The sequence below is a fragment of the Opisthocomus hoazin genome, chromosome 7, assembly GCF_030867145.1.
Source record: "Opisthocomus hoazin isolate bOpiHoa1 chromosome 7, bOpiHoa1.hap1, whole genome shotgun sequence".
In the NCBI taxonomy this organism is placed as follows: domain Eukaryota; kingdom Metazoa; phylum Chordata; class Aves; order Opisthocomiformes; family Opisthocomidae; genus Opisthocomus; species Opisthocomus hoazin.
Window position 1 is genome coordinate 1,874,745 of NC_134420.1, and position 23,346 is coordinate 1,898,090.

General features: G+C 47.5%; 1 protein-coding gene across 6 annotated transcripts in view; it reads right to left on the reverse strand.

The window, feature by feature from the left end:
* Positions 1-23,346, reverse strand: part of DAGLA (diacylglycerol lipase alpha) — a 77,122-nt gene that overhangs the window by 50,304 nt on the left and 3,472 nt on the right. For 3 of the 6 annotated variants that reach the window (XR_012764487.1, XM_075425596.1, XM_075425592.1), the window contains exon 2: positions 2,302-2,441. The exons of 1 other annotated variant lie outside the window; for it this stretch is intronic. The gene's annotated coding sequence lies outside the window, so the exon portion shown is untranslated. Of the gene's footprint in view, positions 1-2,301; positions 2,442-14,657; positions 14,852-17,825; positions 17,990-23,346 lie in introns of all 6 variants that reach the window. 2 more of the 6 variants (XM_075425593.1, XM_075425594.1) reach the window with 2 other exon arrangements.

A 23,346-nucleotide genomic window follows, 5' to 3' on the forward strand; every position in this document is an offset into this window, starting at 1 on the left:
GAACCCCACAGCCTCACAACCTTTATCCTCAAATTTTAAAAGCCTCTGATAAGAGCTCTTCTTCAATAGTCCCTTCTCTCATGAGAAAAAAATCAGCTCAAAACCTTACTACTAATGCAGATTTAGTACCACATTCGCTGCTCTCTCCAAACTGGTTATTTTCCCATAGAAAATGCTGTGCACAACACTCCGCAAAGGGCCCAACGCTAGCGTACGGCCTGCTCTCCAGCAATACTATTGATAACCCCCAGCAGCCAAAACCACTAAATGAGGTGTCAAAATTCACAAGGATTTTTAAACAGATTAAAATTAAAACATTTAACTTCGATTTTGGGGCTCTGCACACAAAGAGTTCGAGTTTTCAAGTATCTTCCTGCAACTGCAAGGATTAGTACTTTTCACTTTCTCTCACCTTGTTGTTAGGGCATCATTTAAGAAAAAAAAAAACAACAAACACACTGCAAGTGGCAACATCCATTTGCCTCCATTCAATGGAGTCACACAAACATGTGATACACAAAGGGAAACTCGATAAAATTCCCTCCTTTAGCCTCTGACAGTGGCTCATTTGCTTTTGCAGGGCTGGCCAGCCACACAACTACTGCCTTCCAGAATAAAGCTATTCTCTGCAAAGTTGAATACATTTTCTGAATGATTATTTTTTATCATAGAGACAGCAGAACCACCAATTTATCTGCTCGCCATGTACTTGTCCACAGTGGTGGTGTTTTCAGGAAAAAATATTATCTTGCAAATCTCATTGGTTTTAGTGCGAGAGCAGGGAAAGCTCCCAAGCAGAGTTAAATGATACCAAAACACTACTATTCACAGCATGTGTTCACAGCTTTACAACCATCACTTGAAAGCAGGATAAGGGATCCACAGAATTAAAGATAAAACAAAGAAAACTCCCTACTTTGGAATATGCCTCCTCTATCCATTGGCATCAGCTCAGAGCCCGTTCCCAGGGATCGCAGTCCCACAAACCAGTGACACCGCAGACCACAACGGTTCCCTCCAGGAAGACGTCCCCTGGCACCCCCCACCAGCTCTGCACCCCACCCTGCTTCGTGCTATAGAAAAGCTGCACCCTGCTATCCCGGCAGCACTCTCAGCACCCCTCTCCTGAGCAGAGCACACACTTCCAGCGTGCCTGCTTCACAGGTGGGTTTGCCAAGGGCACCTCCTGCCTCAGTTCCGGTTGTAAGGTGTGTGTAAATAGGAATAAAAACTAACTAGCAGGATCTGAAGTCTTCCTTCCCCTTTTTCTCCAGCTGGGATACCCCACAGGCCAGGATTTGTCCACGGGCAAAAAGGAGGTTTGTACAGATAAGCACAGTCCTTCTCTTCAAAGCACTTTCATTTCACTACGTAGGGACCAGGATCACTGAGACATTTCAACCGCCCAAATTAAAGGAAGAATAATGTTCTGCGAGCAACAAAAAGAGCCTCACCCTACAGCTCCAAGATCACTAGTGGTTTTCTCCTTGACCTCAGCGGGAGCACAATTTAACTCCAAGCTTCATACTTGGCAGACTACAGAAAATTAAAAGCCTTCACGAATAGCTGGTCAAGAAACAACAGAAGTCCACAGAGAAGCTTACCTTGAAATGAGCCACTTTATTGCAAACCTAGGAGCGGAGAAGGAGCACAATCCAAGTCTGCTGACACCAATTTAGTTAAAAACAACACCCAATCGCCGTATCAATGCCGACATATCTGCAACCACCTACATTTTGTGCTAGCGAAGCCCACAATCTGAGCTTTCTGACGATTCCAAGCTTGAGCAAAAATAATGTCCAAGTTGCTAGGGGGAAAAATGTATTAAAAGTGAAACTAATTTTGTATTTTAAATAGAACTTACTGTTCTACAGGGCAATAGAATCTGCTAATGTTTAATAGCCAGCAACCAGTGACAAGAAAAGCTTGGCTTGAACGGGGCAAGGAAAGGATGGGGGAAGATAACAGGAGGATGAGTTGACCTAAGCCTGTAGACACAGCAAGCACCTCACCTTCAGAAAAGCTGAGCACCTGGGCACCCCAAATCTGACCGACATCAGCAGGCCATGCAAACAACCTCTGGTCAACCCACGCTCACGTCTGTGCTACTAAAGTTAATTTTTCCTGGACACAATTATTGGGGATCAAAGTTCTTCGTTTTTGCTGTAATATCCCACGGCTATATTCAAAGTTTGTTAATTCATGGTTGTAAACCACACAGCCATTCATTTGTCTATAGTAAAAATAACAAGGGCTGGATTGAGTCAGCCAGGGCAGAATGAAGCGGTAAGTGGTACTTACGAAAGGAGTATTTCAGATGTAGCTGACTGGTGCCAATCCAACATCCTCACTTCTTTAGGCAAGCTATTTTTGACTACAATACCGGCAAATTCACATCTGTCAGTTTTACTCCACCCTGGAATGCTTATCAGATCAGCCACCTTAAAAAAAAAAACAGGAGAAAAAACCTCAAGAGGAGCATATTTCAAGGTGAAAAAAGATAGCATCAGCAATGTATCCCTGCTACAGCTAATCTTGAAGCGACCTGCCTCTACGAAGGGAGAGGACAACCCCAGCTACACGCCGAAAAGCAACTGCCTCTACGATACCACAGGCAGGCTCCCTGGCTTCCTAGTTTACGGTAGTGGGCAAACAGTTTTCCCAATAACTTGACTCACTGCTTCAGGAATTCCCTAGGGGATGAGTCACACCCAGGGAAAGCCACCAGTCATCCGACGGGAGCTAAAGGGACCACTGCTGCCAATACGAAAAGAGTGAAAGAAGTGGGAGAACGGAAGCTCAGTGCCAAACTCGGGAAAACCGCGCGGTCAACACCACTCCTTGGCAGTCCTTCCCTGCTCCCCTCCCCAAAAAGCGTGCTGGCGAGCAGAAGCACACCCATTCAAGCAGTGGAGAGGCAGCACCAGGCTCCCAAGTGAAGGGAGTCGCTGGAGAGGTTTCCTCCACGTGCAACTGCCAGGACACAAGGAGGAAATGCTGGCTCTGCTCACCTCCAAGGACCACTTGGTACCAGGAGGGAAGGTGTCTCTGGAAGGGAAAGATGCTAAGGAATTAAAAACCTCTTCTCCCTCCTCCCTAGCACTGCAGGGGATATAATCAGGAGTAAAAGGGGCACGTGAAAAATTCCGGGCCTCTAGCTTCTGGCCCCACATGGCAACCCCCTGTTCACCAGGGTTCGCAGATCGCACTGCTTTTTCTGCTTCACAACCCACTACAACTTATCCCGTGATTTCTCCTTTTCACACATCCCATTACTCAGGGGTTAGGCAGGAATACAGAATCACAGAATAGTTGGGGTTGGATTGGAAGGGACCTCTGCGGGTCACCCCCTGCCCAAGCAGGGTCACCCAGAGCAGGCTGCACAGCACCGCGTCCAGGCGGGGCTGAAATATCTCCAGAGAAGGAGACTCCACAGCGTCCCTGGGCAGCCTGGGCCAGGGCTCCGGCACCCTCAGAGGGAAGAAGTTCTTCCTCGGGTTCAGCTGGAGCTTCCTCTGCTTCAGTTTGTGCCCATTGCCCCTTGTCCTGGCGCTGGGCACCACTGGAAAGAGTCTGGCCCCGTCCTCCTGACCCCCACCCTGCAGATATTTATAAGCATTTATTAGATTCCCTCGCAGCCTTCTCTTCCTCAGGCTGAACAAGCCCAGCTCCCTCAGCCTCTCCTCATCACTGCTTCGGGGCAAACTTTGGTAGACTAAACCCTAACACACCTTTTCTAAATACAACCTGTAATCATTAGACATGGATGCCAACTATGTGAAACTGCCAGGCTCTGCTGTATTGGAAACTGGCTTCAAACAGTCTAACCTGACCTGGATACAATCTAATCACAGAATCACAGAATGGTCGGGGTTGGAAGGGACCTCTGTGGGTCATCTAGTCCAACCCCCCTGATGAAGCAGGGTCACCTACAGCAGGCTGCACAGCACCGCGGCCAGGCAGGGCTTGAAGATCTCCAGAGAAGGAGACTCTACAACCTCCCTGGGCAGCCTGGGCCAGGGCTCCGTCACCCTCAGAGGGAAGAAGTTCTTCCTCATCTTCAGATGGAGCTTCCTGTGCCTCAGTTTGTGCCCATTGCCCCTTGTCCTGTCACTGGGCACCACTGAAAAGAGCTTGGCCCCATCCTCCTGACACCCACCCTGCAGATATTTGTAGGCATTTATAAGGTCCCCTCGCAGCCTTCTCTTCTTCAGGCTGAACAAGCCCAGCTCCCTCAACCTCTCCTCGTAGGGAGAGGTTTTTACTGGTGCTGCCCGTTTAGTTCAGCGACGTCTCCCATGACTAGGGACAGAACTGGGGCCCTGGGCTGGCAGCTCTGTTTCTGATCAAACATCTGGCCCCCGCATTGTTCTCTGGTCTCTTCAATTTGCATTAAAAGTGTATCTGCTGATCTCGTCAGACAGCTTGCGCCTCCGCTTGGGTTCAGATTGCCACTTTTGCTTCATATTCCTTACTGTGGACAAGAACGCACCTGTATCTCACATTCCTAGAAAACACACTGAAAAGATTGGGTCATCAAGGTCATACGCCCCAAAGGCCAAGCACATTCTGTCATGTCCTTAAACCACCCAGGATGAGATCTGAATCTAAGAGCTCTCTGGGTTATTGGAAATGACTCAGTTAAGCTCTCACTGCTTTTCCATGTCACTCACCACTAAGAATCGCTTCCCTTTGCTAAATGTTCTCCTGTTACATCTCTACTCCCACAAACAGCCCCACAAATGCAGTTAACCTGTTTCACAACTATTAACAGGTCACTCCAAAACCATGAAATCCTACAAGTCCACCTCTCCCACCAGTCCCCCATGATCCCCAATCTGTTTTCTTCCAACGTTCAAATGAAACTCCCAGTAGACCGACACCAACACACTACTCAAGGGCCCCACCTCATTCTGCAGCAGTATTTCAAAGAGGGAGTGTTCTCAAGTGCTGTGATTTTCCCAAATATACACTGTCTGTATTTTGCTGCTAATGCACATGTCTACCTTGTCCCTTACTCCCCAAACCTCCCCAGGTCCCAACCTTCCAATAGCTTAGCCCTCCCGAGAGCATCAGCCTTGCACCTTATTAAGCAGAATCTCTTCTTACGCAGAATCTCTGCCCATAACTCTGGATTTCTTAGAGCCTTCATCAAAAATGAATCTAACATCAGGAGAAGCTAACAGGCAGAAGTATTGGTTATTCTTACAAACCCATTTAACAAAACAGAACCTAAAGCAATACTTCAGGGCATCCTACTTAGAAGCCTAACTCCATATTGCCATCATTCCCCCTCCTCGTTATAATTCTGACTTCAAAGAGGCAACGTCAAAAAAAAAAAAACCCAAACCCTGAATCCATTTCTTTCCAATGAGATCTTGTGAAGTCTCATAATCTCCTAACATCCAGAGGATCGCGGCTTCCCAGAGGAGGACTTCTCCTGGCCCGAATCCAGGCCACGTGCCTGTGCCATGGAGCACATCCACTTTCACTTGAATGCTTACCCCGGGGCACTAACGAAGCAAAGATCAAACACCGGAGTAATGAGCTATGTCTGGTGAAGGGTGTATGCGTGTTGCTCAGGACACGTGAACACACGCACAGGCAAAGGTAGGCATTTTTACCAACACTAAGGTCAGCACAGCAGTGACTACCTTTCATGTACACCCCACATCCTATTTGCTAAAATCCTATCGCAGAATTGTGACTTTCAGCTTGGAATTTTCCCCGACTTGGATAATACCACTTACTTATGTACACTGTAAGAGGCCTTACAGCAGATGACAACAGAGCATTGCCACCGCCTGTCACAAACACAGATATTAACCATCTGTGTCTGTACACTGACCCTCTGCCGTTCTCAATCCACCACTTTGGGTACTTCAAAGGAAGCTTTTCAGATTTTAAAGGAAACGGGCTTTCAAGGTAAACAGTAGAACAGCTTTGTGTTGACTAACATGCTTTTCTCATCCTAGACCAGCCCAAATTAGTACAGAATAGAATCTTAAAAAGATTTTTCTATTGCTCCTGAAATCTCAAAGTGAACATTTAAAGCCTAACTCTGAATTTTCAGACGCTGGCTTCTGCTGCTGCAACTTCAGAAGAAATGTGGTTCTGCTCCTCCCATCTCGTGGCTTCCACCTCAGTGCACAAGATCAGCCCTTGAACTAAACCAAACGATCAGGCTAAGTATTCCCAGCAGAAAAATCTTTCCTCATTCCCACCGGGAGGACAGAGTCTTCTAAACAAAGCTACCAGTTCTGACCCGGCTCATGTAAAGCTTGCTAATTACAGTGAAAATCTGAAGAAAGCAAGAGCAGGAGGGAGAGCTAGACTCTGGCTCTCTGGCTCACACAAATGACAGCTTGAGCAAACTTTTCCTGCCTCAGCGGCTGCTGCTATAAATAACGGCCTCCAGGGCTCGGTGCCACGGGAACCCAAACCCTAGTCACCTCGCAGAGACCCTCTGAAGTCCACGTTGCTCTGTACACACACAAGAATTCAGAGCAGCCTCCTGAAACGGTTCTGCACACACCAGCGTGCTTCTCCTACACACAGCCCCAGACCTGCCCGTAACGGCACCTTCCTGCGCTCGGAGCAGTCCCTATGCCCACTGCTTTCCAAAAGCCTCCCTTCACCCAATCCTTTCGGTTTTAAGCATCTTTTCTCCCTCCTGCCAACCCACTCCCCCATTATTCTGTATTTCTCTTACTCCCTTTTCTTTTTCAGTCTCCACACCTCACGTGGCTTCCCTTGATTACGTTGCTTTGCAGCCCTCCATCTATTTCTCCCCATTTTTGCTGCTAAAATGCCCTGGAGTATCTCGAGACAAGCAGAGCTCCTCCTTCCAGCTGCCGACAGCTGCTCTCTAGCCCAAAAGGCTTGTCCAGCAGGGACCCAGAGGAGATCACTGAAGAAGAGCGCAGCGTGCCTGCAAGAAGTAAAACCACCAACCGTTCAGCGCATGCAGCTCCAACTCCCACCCGGCTTCGGAAATTAAGTCCCAAATTCAGACCCAGCGGAAACCAAATCCAGGCAGTTCCCCTGCGACTCGTCAGTTTGCTTTCCCTCCAGCTTTCTCCAGCTGGTGCTCCAGATAAAGATGCCATACCCACACACGTGCAGCACTGCTGCAAGAGGCACGAGCAAGCAGACAACAGCACAGGTCCCACACCTCTACACAGCACCCATCACCGAGACCAACTGCCACCTCCTCTTCCTAGAAACTCTTGCCCGTCCGCTGCTTCCCTAAGGACACAGCAAACTAAAACTGAAATCCTGGGGTGAACCTTGCCAAGCCAAAGCAGCTAGACTCTTCCTGAACCTCAGGTCTGGATGCACGTGATAAAGCAGGAACCCTATTTTCATTTTGCTTATGTAAGCAAGGATGAATCAAGCCCAGGTTTCTCTGATCTTGTGTCATGTTTAAGCCTTATACATTTCTCTTTCCATAACTCAGAGCTAAAAAGCCCTTCTCTTCAGACAGAGCCTCCATTAGCTACACTTCTCAACACCAGCACACACATCGCTCCTCCGCAACACCCACGTGCAGCACCTTCTGCACACACACACAGAGCCCATCAGCTGCACGCGCAGCTCATCCACAGACCCTCCGGGCCCTCGGTGCCTGTGCCTTGCCTGGCAGTCACAGAGCACGCGCCCCTCAACCCTCCCCTCGCCAGCAAGTGTCCCTTCCCGCTGCTCCCCAGGGAGAGCCAGCAGACGGGCAGAGAACTCCGTTTCTAGCTCAGTAATTATTTAATTAGACGACTCAATTTTAGAAGATCTCCTACTCTAGTTTGCCAGCCATGAGTCCTGCAATTACTCTCACTCTGTCTTATACACAGTCACAGAACATTAGGGGTTGGAAGGGACCTCTGGGGTCACCCAGCCCAACCCCCTGCCCAAGCAGGGTCACCCAGAGCAGGCTGCACAGGACCTTGTCCAGGCGGGGCTTGAATATCTCCAGAGAAGGAGACTCCACAGCCTCCCTGGGCAGCCTGGGCCAGGGCTCCGTCACCCTCAGAGGGAAGAAGTTCTTCCTCATCTTCAGCTGGAGCTTCCTCTGCTCCAGTTTGTGCCCGTTGCCCCTTGTCCTGTCACTGGGCACCACTGGAAAGAGTCTGGCCCCATCCTCCTGACCCCCACCCTACAGATATTTATAAGCATTTATAAGGTCCCCTCTCAGCCTTCTCTTCTTCAGGCTGAAGAAGCCCAGCTCCCTCAGCCTCTCCTCGTAGGGGAGATGCTCCAGTCCCCTCCTCATCCTCGTAGCCCTCCGCTGGACTCTCTCCAGTAGCTCCTCATCTTTCTGGAACTGGGGAGCCCAGAACTGGACACATCCATACACTCCTTGCTTTCTCTCCTTAGCAGCTGCTAGAGAAGTCACTAAGCTCACGCTGGTAGGAGCCAGCAGAGCCTGTCACGACAGGGACAGCATCACCACCCTCCTGGCCGTCCAGCTCGGTACCCAGAATGATTTTAGCAAAGATGGACAAAAGTGAGGTGAAAGGAGGTGAGGCAGCAGAAGACATGACACGAGGAGAGCTGCAGCAGTAGCAGCAATACCCTGAAAAAGCATTCCTTGGCTTCAAGCAGCTGTAGAGCCGTGAACTGAAAAGCACAGATTGCAACTGTCTGTTTCTGGGGCTAACAACCCGTTACACTGAAAGAAAATTAGGAACAATTCTTCCCCCAGCTAACGGAGTGCCGAAACACAGACCAGCCACACACACAGGAGTGCCAGGCTCTGGTGTTGCAGACTGCTAGGCTATGGTAGGAGATACAAGAAAGCAGCAGGAGACTATTCAGAACATAAACCAAAACCACAGTTACTAAACTACAGAGAGGAGAATCATGAAACACTACTACTACAGAATCGTGAAACACTATGATCATGACGAGAATCATGAAACACCACTACTACACTGCCCTGGTGAGGCCTCATCTGGAGTACTCTGTCCAGTTCTGGGCTCCCCAGTTCAAGAAAGATGAGGAGCTACTGGAGAGAGTCCAGCGGAGGGCTACGAGGATGAGGAGGGGACTGGAGCATCTCTCCTATGAGGAGAGGCTGAGGGAGCTGGGCTTGTTCAGCCTGGAGAAGAGAAGGCTGAGAGGGGACCTTAGAAATGCCTACAAATATCTGCAGGGTGGGGGTCAGGAGGATGGGGCCAGACTCTTTCCAGTGGTGCCCAGCGACAGGACAAGGGGCAATGGGCACAAACTGAAGCAGAGGAAGCTCCAGCTGAACCCGAGGAAGAACTTCTTCCCTCTGAGGGTGACAGAGCCCTGGCCCAGGCTGCCCAGGGAGGCTGTGGAGTCTCCTTCTCTGGAGATATTCAAGACCCGCCTTGACAAGGTCCTCTGCAGCCTGCTGTAGGTGACTCTGCTTCGGCAGGAGGGTTGGACTAGATGACCCACAGAGGTCCCTTCCAACCCCTACTATTCTGTGATTCTGTAAAAGAGATCAGAGACCACAAAAGAGGGACTGGGAAAGGAGCTAGGTATCTTCTCCCTGCTGAAGAGAAATGGACAGAATTTAGGTACAAGCTCCGTCTAAGTGACACCAGTTTGGTGCCAGTGCACTGCAAAAGAAACCAGACTAGCCACCTCACCTGTGAGCACAGAACACACGGAGAGATCTGCCAGACAAAAGAGCCCGGCCACACAGCTCGCCTGGCACCCAGCTACAGACCCTCCGGCAAAAAAGAAATGCGTCCTGTTTTCAAAGTTGACTCAGTTGTGCTGTTCTCTTTGCAAAAGAGGGTGGACTGGCATAACGTGCTCCTCCTAAAACTATCACTGAAGTCTGTGCCTGTCCAAATTGAACATGAAAAATGTCATCTTTCCTGAAGAAAATCAGCAGAGCCATCCTCAGAGCTGGGCACAGCCTTGTCACCCGCTCCCAGGTACAGATTCAGGAGCTGTGGGGTTGAAAGCTCTGGGACCCGGCTGCTGTACATCCTGGACAAAAGCCAGGTGGTCCCAGTTCAAAGCTCCCTCTCCAGTGAGCTAACTTCTGTTGGAAGACTAAGACATCAGTAACTTAGCAGTTTCTTTTAAAACAATGGAAAGCAATTTCACTTCTCCATCAATGAGAAAGATAAAGAACAGAAGTTGACCCCAAGTCTCGTCCAGAGAACTTAGAAGCAGGCTCATACTCAGAAAACAGACAAGATCGCTACTCCAACAGCTGTTTGGAAAAGGGTGCATTTTCAAATCGATTTCTGTAAGCCACCTTCCCTCTAGTCTGGCAGATAAGAATTTCAAATGCTAAATGAGTCCTCAAACTTGAACTTATAATCCAAAAACAATTACAAGGAGAAAAAAGCTGTTTATTCAGATACACCCCAGGACAAGTGACTGGCTCTGAGCCAAAACAGTTTTAAGCTCTTAGAAGAGAAAGTACTTTTTCCCCTCATGCTGTAGGCAATACATCATTATCCCTGTAATTAAATTTAGTGCCTTTGTGGCAATGCCTTCTGCAGGATTTGTCTAGGTGTGGACTTTTTTCCCTTCCCTTTAATTATATCACAATTAACCACGAAGCGTCCATTCATTTCAAGCTTTTCAACTGGGCTTCAGAAGTCAATGCCTCAAACAGTCCTTGGTGAGAATGTGATAATAATCCTGGAAGAGATCACAAGCACAAAATCTGGGCTTTAATAACTAATTCATTTATTGTTCTTGCAAGTGAACCTTCAGAGCCTGCAAAAAAAACCTTTATTTCCTCTTCTTCAGTTCTAGTACTTGATTCAGATTCTCATCCTTGATTAGAGCTCAAAGGCCTCAGAGCAATATTACACTGCAATTAACTCAGCTGATTAAGGCATAATCAAGCACCTAAGTTTCAGGCATAAACCTAGCCCAGGTCTGAGCTCTTCTGCATCATAATCCTGTGCTACTTCTTCCCCTCAATTTCTTCACTCAGTCACTGCAATTCTGAACACAGGCACAAACATTCAAGCTGAGATTTCCTACAGTTCTTTTCCAGGCAATGTGGGAAAAGGTTCCCAGCCCTTCTGAAAAGGAATTACAGGAATTAATGCCTGCATTCGTCCAGAAACATTTTGTTTGCCTTAAACTCCGCACGGACCTTGCAGACCACCAAACATAGACCCCAGGACCGGAAAGCTGTGTTACCTTCAAACCTCAGTCTGAGATCACCTGTGTGTCCAACAGTATGCAAGGACAAAAGAGTCTTGTCAGATGGCTCCAAATCTTTCTCAAAATACAGCTGTAATCACAACCTCTTTGCGAAGGGGATCTCCTGAGCAGTCAGTAACAGAGCACATGACAACTGCATTTCCGTGCCAGGTAGCTCCTCGCATACCTCCATGGCATTCTTGCTGACAGCCCTTCCCACGCTCCACAGGCAACACACCTTCTGCAGTGAAAAATCCACGCCTCTGACACCTGACATTCAAATCCTGGTGACCTCAGGAATCCATGCTTGGTGGTCCAGCACGCCCCTCTCTCCAGCCTCTCCCCTACGCAGCTGTCCGTCAGTCAGCGCACTGTCCCACACTCCTTCCTTGAAACTGGTAGCACTGGGGGTAGGTGTCAAGAGGTGCATGACAAAAGGGTGCCTGATGAAAATGTTGCACTATTTTCACAGAGGGGAATTCCTCCTGGTGGACGACAGGTTGACCATGAGCCAGCAGTGTGCCCTGGCTGCCAAGAAAGCCAATGGGATCCTGGGGTGCATCAAGAAGAGTGTGGCCAGCAGGACGAGGGAGGTTCTCCTTCCCCTCTACACTGCCCTGGTGAGGCCCCATCTTCAGTGCTGTGTCCAGTTCTGGGCTCCCCAGTTCAAGAAAGATGAAGAGCTACTGGAGAGAGTCCAGCAGAGGGCTACGAGGATGGTGAGGGGACTGGAGCATCTCTCCTCCAAGGAGAGGTTGAGGGAACTGGGCTTGTTCAGCCTGGAGAAGAGAAGGCTGAGAGGGGACCTTAGAAATGCCTACAAATATCTGCAGGGTGGGGGTCAGGAGGATGGGGCCAAGCTCTTTTCAGTGGTGCCCAGCGACAGGACAAGGGGCAATGGGCACAAACTGAAGCACAGGAAGTTCCGTCTGAACATGAGGAAGAACTTCTTCCCTCTGAGGGTGACGGAGCCCTGGCCCAGGCTGCCCAGGGAGGCTGTGGAGTCTCCTTCTCTGGAGATATTCAAGCCCCGCCTGGACAAGGTCCTGTGCAGCCTGCTGTAGGTGACCCTGCTTCGGCAGGGGGGTTGGACTGGATGACCCACAGAGGTCCCTGCCAACCCCTACTATTCTGTGATTCTGTGATTCTGTAATTCATTATCAGAACCAGGAAGCGACTAGGTTACTGCTGGAAGCAAGATAATGAGGAATTCTTATTTACATATATTAGTGACACTATTACTCACATGAACATCTAATCTTTTCATATATCTTAGGATGCGCAGCATCCAATACATCTTGTGGTAGGAAGCTGCACAGGTAATTTATAATTTTATTTTCATTGCAAAGAGGAAAACAGCAGAGCAGACTGACCCAGAAACTGTAGTCTGCTGTAGCATCCAGTTTGGAGCAATGACTTGCTCAACACACGATGAATTCAAGCATTCTTTAAACTGGAAAAAATGCCTGTCCACAGACTTCTTCCTTCCTCCTCCGTACTCCTCAGGCACGGCCAGGATCAGAGTGTCCAGCAGAAGAGGACACACTAGCATACAGTGCCCTACTTCAATTGAACAAATGATACCAGCAGGCCAAAACGATCGCTCTGGAGTAAGAAAATGAGAATACTGGCAGAATAACACTATGAATAATGCACCGTCAGTTCAGTGATCGCTCCTGGCACCAATGAAACTTTAAAGGTGTTCCAGCTGCCAGACTGAAGTTAATCTGGAAAAACGTATACAAAGGACACAAGAATGACCCCACTCCTGTTCCACAAGCAGGTTTTAAATTGCAATGCCAGCAGCCTACACATGCCTTCTTCCCTCTCTCACTCCTCCTCTCCCTTTGCTTTACCCTAATAAGCCAGGGACGAGACAAACACAGCAAAATGGAAAAATCATTCTGTGTTTCCACCAGTGAGAGGCTGGGCATGAAAGAAGCAGGGGAGGGGCAGAGAGCTTCAGAGTCTCTGAAACACGTTAGGTTATGGGATAAAAAGCTCACTTACACACCCAGGAGCAGAGGCACAATGACAAGTGGGGGAACCCAAACCCCACCCTCAGCCAGCTCCTCCCAGGCCCATCACAGGAGCCATCACCCACCAGAGGGTCATCTCCACCCGCACAGAGGCACTTCGGCAGGCAGGGAACCCCATTAACCTAGAACAGGGAAGCAGAGCCTCTGCCCTGGCTCCTCTCCACACTGTCACAGCAGAGTGTATTATACACACACATTCATCCACCTCTTGTGTATGTGGGGGGGGACCTACTAGGACTTGTATGCTCATCCTCTCTTTTGGCTGGGTCTGGGCCACAGCACTGAAGCGACCTCACCTCCATTTGGCTACCAGAACTGGCAACCCCTGACAAAACGTACAACAACTTCACTTTCTGACCCAGTCAGTTGGAAGAGGATTTAGAAAACAAAAGCGTTCTTCGGATGGGAGTCAGAGAATCCCAAAGCAAAACATCAAACAAGAGACTGGGGGGAAGCAGCTGAAGACCCTGAGTGGGTACAGCCAGAGCCTGCCGCTTTAACACCCCTCCCTCGGCTGACAGCAACCAGGCGACTGTTCCTGCTCCAGGCTGCCAGCGAGGGCTGCAGGGTGACCTTTGCGCTGTCCATCTCTGGAGAACACAAGAGCCACCTACCAGAGGCACAGAACTAATATTCCATTTTTCTTTAAGGGCCTACAATTTTTTGTCATCCCAATTTTAGGGAAATCTGAGACAAAGTTTTGTGATTTGCAGTCAAGAGAACAGAAGCTCAAAAACCCCCACGTTCCTAGGGTGGGCTTCCCCCCCTCCACGAGGAAGCTGAAATCATGTTCTCTAAATAGTTCCAAGTATTCAGTGAGCGCCCTCAGAGTAAAGGCCACAAGGAAGGCAGAGCTGTTCTTTAACCGAAGCACTCGCACTTCTCTGCACACCTCTGATCTTCATTCAAATTGCATTTTACAATGTTGGCAACACAGCAAATGTAAGGACCGAGAAGAAACTGTCTTATTTGCACTAAGCACAGTGAAGTTTAAGTACCAAGCAGGTATCATATTTAATTGCCAGCTACCAACTAATCCAAAACCCATAGTTTTGGTGGTAGGACAGACCTGGCAGCTATCCTCCTTATAACAGAGTGAGGGACAGTAGCTTAGAGGCAGGAGCTCCCAGCTGTGCTGACCAAAACCCCGCCACAGTGCAGCTACAGTGGCAGAAGCGGCCCTGGTTGCTCCCAAAGGGAAAAACTTCACCAAGCACAACTGCTTCAGTCATGGTCCTGACACCTCTTTATCACTGCCCCAGGGACAAAGCATCCCTGTGCAGCCTCAGACACCACACCTACTGCTCCTACGACCAGCAGGCACGAGCCACAGTCCTAGTTACGCTCACTGGCCATCTTGTGTTGACTTTAACAGTCAAAGAACCAGGATGTGCAGCTAAAAAAATTATATATACATAAGAACAAAGGGAACTTTTTCTCAGACGTAAATGCAAAATGATGGGTTATACTCACCTGACAAGGTCCATTTTAAGACCAACATCCCTTCATTCTGTGATTCCTTCCCTGAGCCTTTAGCTACCATGACAAACTGCCAAAGCCACCAGATTTCTTCTCTTTAAAAAAAGCTGTTGCTGGTGACCAGGAAGCGCAGCCGTCCGAGGGCCAGCGAGGCACCACCCTAGGCAGGTGCTTTCCACTGAATGTAGCTGGAAACAAGACACTTATTGTTAGAAACCTAAACCTCTTCATTAATCAAGCTCCTTTCTTTTTGCCACTCCCTTTTCAATTTTCAGAGTAACCTAACTTTGGGGCTGCAGTTCCTCTTAGAAGAGGGTATAACGCATACGCATCCAACGCAGCTGCTTTCCTTGATACACCACTGAATCTTACACCAGCCAACCCTTCTGAACAGGGAGAACCTACTTAGAGCACGTTGGCTGATCTCCCCAGGAAGAGAGACGGGCTAGACAGGACTGGGCAAAGCCCTGCATTTGCTAGGAACTGCTTTAACCACAGGCTGCGGCTCAGCGCAGTGGAAACAAAACCGGATGTCTCTGCCCCAAACATCCACTTTAAACGGGGTGGCAAGAGTGGATTCAGAAATAGTTTAGTCTGGAGCATTCGTTCAGACCAGGTTACTAACCCTGCTCCACAAGCACCACTGCTATGTGGAACAGAGCTGTGTTTGCATTCTTCTCCAGCAGACACGTGCGGTTTTTTTGCTGCCCCCCTCCAAACAAAAAGAGCACTGAACTGCTGAGTCGGCAAAACAGCAGCAGGGTGGACTCGTGCATCTCATTGTCCAACTTGTCATTAACTCTGTGGCCATGAAGCAGCGAAGCAGTCTTGAAGACATGGCACAAAATCCTGTCTCCTCTTCAGCAGCAAAACACCTCCAGTCAGAAGCCAATTGGGAAGAGAATGAATATTAGTTCCCACTCAAATCAGAAATTAAATCCTTTTCCCACCTTTCTTGACAAATCCCCTTGTAGTTGAAAATTCAAGCCCTTGCATCTCCTATCTGTTCCCATAGGAACATAAGAGCCACAACTGCTTCCAACCTCATCTCCTTTCCCAATAGCAGAAATATCTAATGAAGTCTTGGTAGCCTTGCTCCTCTGCAGCAGGAACGCTACGTGTATTTGAAGAAAAGGTAAAGGTAACTTCTCATCTCTCCTACTCCTGCTCCTTACAAAAAGGGAGCAGCAGCCACATGGTCCTGAGGACCACTGAGTCTTGGATAAACCTATCTTCCTCCATTTTCCTCTCCCCTAACTTGCACCCACCACTTCTTCCTCTTCAAAAATCTAGAGTTTAAACAAAAACTCCATTATGAAATGCAAACTCCTGGAAAACTGCAGCACAGAGGCAGCAGTTGGATGCAAGGCAGTTGAGCAAACACCTGCATAGGCATCTAAAGTACAGGGAAACAAACACAGGCATTGCCTGGAAACAGGATCTCCTACTTCTCGAGGCTTGGACAACCAGGAGTTCCAGTATCCCACCCTCTGGCACTGCACCTTCTCCACAGCGAGAGGCTTGCGCCTCCAGATGCGAAGCCAGAAGACCAACCTGCAGATCTTACTGAGAACACAAAAGCTGCAAGCCCAGACGTACTGGCATGATGGAAGTAGCCCAGAACAGAACAGGAAGAAAAAAGGGGGTTCACTCACCCTCCCCACCCAAAAGACTTCCTCAGTTATTAACGTGAATGAAGCATTCTACTGAAACAGTGCCTGTTGAAAGAACTGAAACTTCAACTTACTCTTTCTTCGGGAGCGTTCAGCCCTTGTGGTCTAGACCAGAGGCTCAGGAGCTGGATTTCCACAGAGTAGTCAAGAGGGAGTGTTTTGGCGTAGCACCAGGTAACTTACAGTCAAGTGGTTTGCAAAACAAATCTATGTTAACATTGAGACTTTCATGTCATAAATCAGGTAATTTAAAGCGAAAAGGTTCCTGATTGCTTTAACCACACCCTTTCATGCTTTTGCACTCAAAAGGATTTTATTTCACAGCCACAATATACAGAGCAGCGACACAAAACGCAAAAGATCTGCAGCTACGGCAACAGGAACCAATGCCATTTCTTCCCTTTCAGTTTACCCATTTTATTTTCCAAAAAGCAAGCCTCCTTGTCGAGCACTGCGATCACACGAATGAAAGGTCTTATTCCTCATCAACACACCTCAGTGGGAAGCAAGGCTACCTCTTCCTGCCCTCTGTTCAATTAAAAACCCATCCCTTACACTGCTTTCAAGTCTTTTTTTTGTTTGTAACAAATTAAAAGAGTTAACTAGAAAAGAAAGATGAGCACAGCACCTGGAAAACCAGTTTTTCCTAGGATAAGCACAACAGCAGCTGGGGACATAAAGGACATTGATTTGTCCCATTGCACAACACTGCAATGTTTTAAGAGAATAATTAGCTCGGAGAAGGACAGTCCAGGATACTCAGTGCTGGAGAGATTTCCGTGTTCCCTTGGGCACCTCTGTCCTCTTCCTCAGCCTACCCACGCAACTTGCCTCAGAGGAGCTAACAAAAGCACCCAGCACATCCAGTAGTAGCTGTCACGTAACTTTAAAAAGTAATCTAATATTTCATATTAGCACGCATCCTCATTTCAGAGAGCAGACACAGTGAGTTTCCTTCCACTCTCTCAACTCAAGAATTATTTGAGCATCTGGAGTCATTAAAAGCAGCCTCAGAACAGATCATCTGCTTCACCTCCCCAGCTTCTACAGCGTAACCTCAAAAAGCAGAAGAGCAACAAGTCCTTACCGGGAATTTTGTGCCAAAAGTTGAAGTCCCACAAAGACTCATTTCCTTTTCTTGTCCCCGATGCTGGATACTTCCTTCATCAGTTTATTTCTCTGGTAATGCCTACTGCCTTGAAACATCCACTTCCCCACCCCCAGCCACCCCCAGCTCCTCCATCAGCAGGCCCAGATGCACACAACAGCACAGGAGAACAAGGATGTGACAATCTGTTGGATGAAGGACAGCACACGGCAGAGGGCTGAATTCCCCTGCTCTTTACCACTCCCAGGGAAAGGAAAAAAAAATAAAATAAAAAAATCACTATTTCTGTGGTGATACCATCCCCTGGAGGACCTGGCCAGGGTAATCCATCACAAAATAGGCGTTGCATGTCCCAAAGAATAAAGGTCAGATGCAACATACCTTCAGAGTTCCTAACCAGAGGCTTTCAAGTCGTTCCAGGGAATGAACACCCGCGGAGCCAGTAGACCCAGGGACACAAAACGTAGGTTCCTTACACTACGCAGGGCACGGGTGGAGATGTTCATTTCTTCAATGCACATCTAACCACTCAGAAGCACATGGGCCTGCACATGAACAAACAACATGTCCTGCAAGCTTGCACCCTAGAGAAGGAAACTGCAGAAGTACGCACATTCGTGTTTCTCCTCCCCAAATACCTGCCACGCACCTCACAGAGGATTTTCAGGCTTTCTGCCCCCCCTCCCCTGAACAAGCTTACACACACAGCCCCCTTCACTGGGGCAAATTAAACACACTTGACACTTCTGGGCTTGCGTGCAAACTCATACACTGCATGCTCTAAATTCACAAACTCTGTAAATATTACCAGCAGGCTCCCACGAGGCGCTTCAGATGCATGCACCACACTTACTCAGCCACCCGTTCACAGAAGAACGAGCGTTTTTCTGCAGCATCCTACGTGGTTCCCACCTCCAAAACCGCCTGTGCTAATTCCTCCACCCTCACCCGAAAGAAAGACAAAGCCTCACAGAATTGAGAAATTCTCTTCCCTGCCAGCAGAGAGCTGGGGTCCTAAGGTAAACTAGCTAGTTACATGCAACCAGCAAAGAGCTTTAGCTGAGAGTCTTCCACGCCAGTAACATTTGGAAGCACCAAGGACAACACTGCATTTGTGGATGTCTCCGTTCCCTACTGAGTTAAATTCAGTTATGGCCCCTGAGGTATTCAAAAGGGTTTGCTCTGAGATCTGGAAGAAAGCGTCTTCCCTTTTTTTGGGGGGGGCAAGGAGAGTTGGTTTTTGTTTTGTGTGGGTTTTTTTAAAATTAAAAAAACAAAAAACCAAACACACAATGAGGATTAAAGACCGTTTTCCAAAAGCAAAGTACTGAACCAGGAACAGGCATGAAATTTAGAGGGGAAAGGGCTTCTGGAGAAAGCAGCCCGTGGCTTTCTGCAGAATGAAGTTTTAACGCCACAATTATGCAAAGCCATTTTGCCCTACGCCCCTCGTGTCACTGCAGTTCAAGGAAAGCTCTGCTCTTTCCAGTTTTAGAACACGCACGTACCATCTCAGGAAAGGCATCTCTCACTTCCTATGCACTTCATTATTCATGCGCCAAATAGTTTTAGCCCCATATTAACCTCGGAAGGAAGACTTAAAAAGAAAGAGCAGCCTCTTTCTTTGCTAGAAAATAAGTGAAAATGACAAAGGTGAGGGGAAGAGCAATCCCTCAGCACACAGAGAATCTTTCAGAAAAGTCTCTCATTATTCTCCATTCTATTCAGGGAAGAAAAAAGAGCGTCCTCCACAACAGGAACTCAAGAGAGAAGTCACAAATTACTGCTTCTTCATTTTCTTTTAAGGATATAACTAACTTACCCACCTTCAGCAGAGCAAATGGAAACTTCTTTTTACTTCCTCTGACAGGGGATCATGGGCACATTTCCCCTCCAAGCAGAAATACAGAGATTCATCTCTGAACGCTCTCATTTAGCGAAGTGGTTGTCACTAGCAGACGCTTGGATGCCATGGAGATGGTGACAAACAACTGAATCAGAACACAGCCACAAAAAGGGTACTGTAGTTTAAGAGGTTAAATCTGGCTGAGCGGTAACGTAGTCACAGAGGGCCTTTGAAATGGAAGAACACTGGAATCGTCTTTGCAGGGATATCCTGGAACAAGAGACACACCACTGGGCTAGAAAAACTGCTCTGCCGTTTGCAGGGGGTCTGAGGCTGAAGCTCTTGAAGACTGGCTGGTGAGAGGTCTCGTTCCGAGTTCAACAGCAGACAAAGTGGTCCACACAGAGTGGTCCGCTTCCTGTCCCAGAACCACTGAGCGATGGAGAGGTGCACTGAGGTCGCTTCATTTACTGCTTCTCACATCTTAATCTGCCAACAGCGAAATCCCAGATGTGTTCCAACAAGGAAAGAACATACATTTTGGATATTAACAAAGACAAGCCAAGCATAAAGGGAAGTTATTAGACAGCACTAGGCTGAATGTCTATGACAAACACTTTTAAGCGGTCCTGATGTGACCAAGAAATAATCATAGTTTGCAGGACAACACAAGAAGGCAGGATTTGCTCTGTTCAGGACAGTCACAGGCTGGCCGAGATGCTACAAACTCACAAGAACCATCCGACTCGCTCATATTTTCTGGGAGGTGAAATAGTTAATTTCCCATGAGAGAAAACAGAACAATTTTGCAAGATCATTTGGCAGATCACATGGGGAAATGACAAGCCTCCAGAAGCTCAGACTTTTGAGCTGGAATCTATATTCCAAAAATACATCAAGGCTGTATCTATGGCTGTAAACACCAGCAACCACATTACACAGATCTGCGCTGAAAAGACAAGCCATGACATAATATTAAACTTCATTCTTCTTTCTAAAAGATGCAAAGCTGTGCGAATTCCAGCTTGACAGACACGGAGCAGCAGAACAGATCTGAATGGAAACCTTTCAGGTTAGAAATGCATTGGGGCTTTTTTTTTCATACCAGCCTCATCGTTTCTATTGTACTTACTGCAATGAAACTATAATAGCAAGGTCCTGAATTTCCCTGTTTCTTCCTATTATATAGTTCCAGTTTTATTTAAGGTGGCCTAAGGGATTCATCATTTTATTTGCACATTTGTTGTTCTTCAGAAAAGAATAAGGACTCAGGCTAGAAGCTTGCCTGGATCTAAACTCATGATCTCTCAGGTCTGTGCTGATAATCATACCTCTAGACCAACACATCAGAGAAGAAACAGATGTTAGAGAGGAAAGAAAACATGGCGAATGCTTAGAACACCTATGCGCTTAAGGTAGCCTACTCATCTTTATCACTTGGCTAATTACTCCTAAGTAACCACAAACACTGTTTAAAATTATCTTCCTGTGTCTTCCCAAGAAGAGGAGAATCTCATACAACCAATTTCAGCATCAGCAAGCCTCTGCTCTCATTCAGCAAAGAGTTATGAGCTCTCCAATAACGTGACACTCATCGTTCAGTTGCTCCAAGCTAATCTTGCCCATCTCGGATGTCACGGAGTACAAAACCCCATCAAATAAGCTATCCCACCAGCATCAGTGGGAGAAGAAACCCCTGAAAGGATCAGCAGCGCTTACTCCCCCCTGAAGCTGCTAACACCCCGACAGAAACCAGCGTGCTGAAGAAGAGGGGCTGACACAGATGACCATCCGGTACAGTCCTGGAGGGTTTCTCAGCTCGTACCCCCTCAGGGCACAAGGACATTCTCACTCTGAGGAAGACTCAGAGAAAGTCGCAGTGTGGGCAGCACTGCAATCCTGTATCTACAGGAAGGAGCTTGGAAAACTTCTTATGAAACAGCAGGCATTTAGAAAATACATGTAACACGTTAGGCACAAACTCCAGCCCAACGGGCTCAGCTATGGCTCCCACAACCACCCTGCCAGCAGTCCCCTGCAGGTTTGTGCTAGGAGAGGGCTTCCATCACCACATTACTGCCGATGCAGCAGTGTAGATCTGTGCATGAGGTTATGGAAATGAGATCAGTAAACAACTCTGAGACCATATATCATATTGTTAGCATGCAGAAGTTAATAGCACTGGGGTTTTTATCATTGCTTGCTGAACAGCACCTTTGCCTGATGAAATGGCAAGTGAAGAACACAAGAAAAATTACAGTTCTTCAGACTCTAGACTGCATCTTGCATGCTGTTTTCAGGGAGGAATTCTTATTAAGGTCAAAGACATGACTGAGGAATCCACTTGGAGTTTTAATTTCACACAAAGGGAACATGCAAGAACCAAAAGCAGGCTGGCTACTGATTCAATAGCTCGAACAGAACTAAAAGCCATGAATTCTCACCCAATTCCACAGACATTTGAAGCCAACCTGAAGGAGACCAAAAGGCCAGGTGTCCTCAAAGAGGAACAGAAACTCCAAAGGAGGGGGAAGGAGGAGGACTTCCAGGGGTCTGCAAGAGTCTGCAGGAGCACGAGTCCAGTAGCTAAAGAAGCATTCGTGTAAAAGGAGGCAGCCTGGACCCCGCCGTGGGCATTAAGAGCCCGTGACAAAACTCCTTGCAAGTCAAGCAGCTTCTGCTTGCCATGCAGATTTTCTGCTCTTGCTGCAAGGGGGAGGAAAAATAACCAGCAACCTTTTTTTTTTAATTTAATCTTTTAGCTTGACATCTTTTCAAACAGATCCAGTGTGTGAGGTAGGGGGCCTGCACCCCTTTCACTGGAAGGAGGAGAGAAAAGGATGAAACAGCAAAGAAGAAATGATTGAAAACAGAGGGCACGTTTTTTCTAAAGCTTAGCAGGAATTCTGCCTCTTATTCAAAATCATCACCGAGGTGCAGCAGCATTATGCTTTGCATTTAAACCCGAATTCTGTATGTGTTTTATATTAGGATATTCCACTTCACTATATGTTGCTTCTAAAATATAAACACATCGATTCTCACATGCATCATTATCATTCTTTCAAGCTCGTAATGATGTTTCAAATAATTACATAGTCCACAGTATTTTAGACCTTTTTTTAACAAATCAGTTACAGGTACATTCTTACATACACTTAGTTTTATAATGAACTTGGGATCAAGATGCCAGGCACCATGACTTAAACTCATGCACCCAAACAAGCAAGCAGAAGAGTGCTTAGCATCTTGTACTACGGAATGATACGGAGAGCAATTGCTGCTGTGCAGGCAAGAAAAATATATTGCATTATTGGAAAGCAGAGCGATATCTAGTAAGCAGGATCAACATGGCTGCACAAAGGGAGCAGACTCCAGACCCTATTTCTGTGCCCTGTGAGCAGACTATCAACTCCCAGCTATACTTGTGCTCTTAAAACACACAAGCAATTTGATTTTAGTTTTTCAGTGGGCAAACTTTTCCATTTCTTATCAAAATCAGAAAAATAATTTCAGTCTCTTCTGTCTCAAAAGTTCAAAGCTGGACAGATACAGCACCTGGCAGATTGTCAAGATTTTTCCTCCGACTTCTCTTTAGAAACACACCAACCAAAGTGTTAGCTTGAATGCAAAGGAATGCAGTTCTAACTGGAAGCATCGCAGCGATTCCCACCACGGTGAAACACGTGCCGTGTACGCTTGTTCTGGCAGACGTACGCTTAAATTAACACTATCACTTATGTACAGCCCAGAATAAAGAAAATATCAGTGCAAACTAGCTTCAAGTTAGAAGTCTGATTAACTCGAAGAATCTGTTCTGGCAAGAACACAGATCCCAAAGCTATCCATAGATCCCAAAAGAGTCCATTTGTCACGCTCCTGACAGCACAAAGGGCACTTTCATAAACTCCTTTCCCCCAGCTCCCAACTCCAGCCCCGCAGCTCTCAAAGCGGACGAAAATAGTTTCGCTCTCCCAAGCATCTCCATTGCTGTCTCTTTAAATGTAACTTCCTCAAACCCCAGGGCCGAATCCAGCTCAGGATGTACTTATTCAT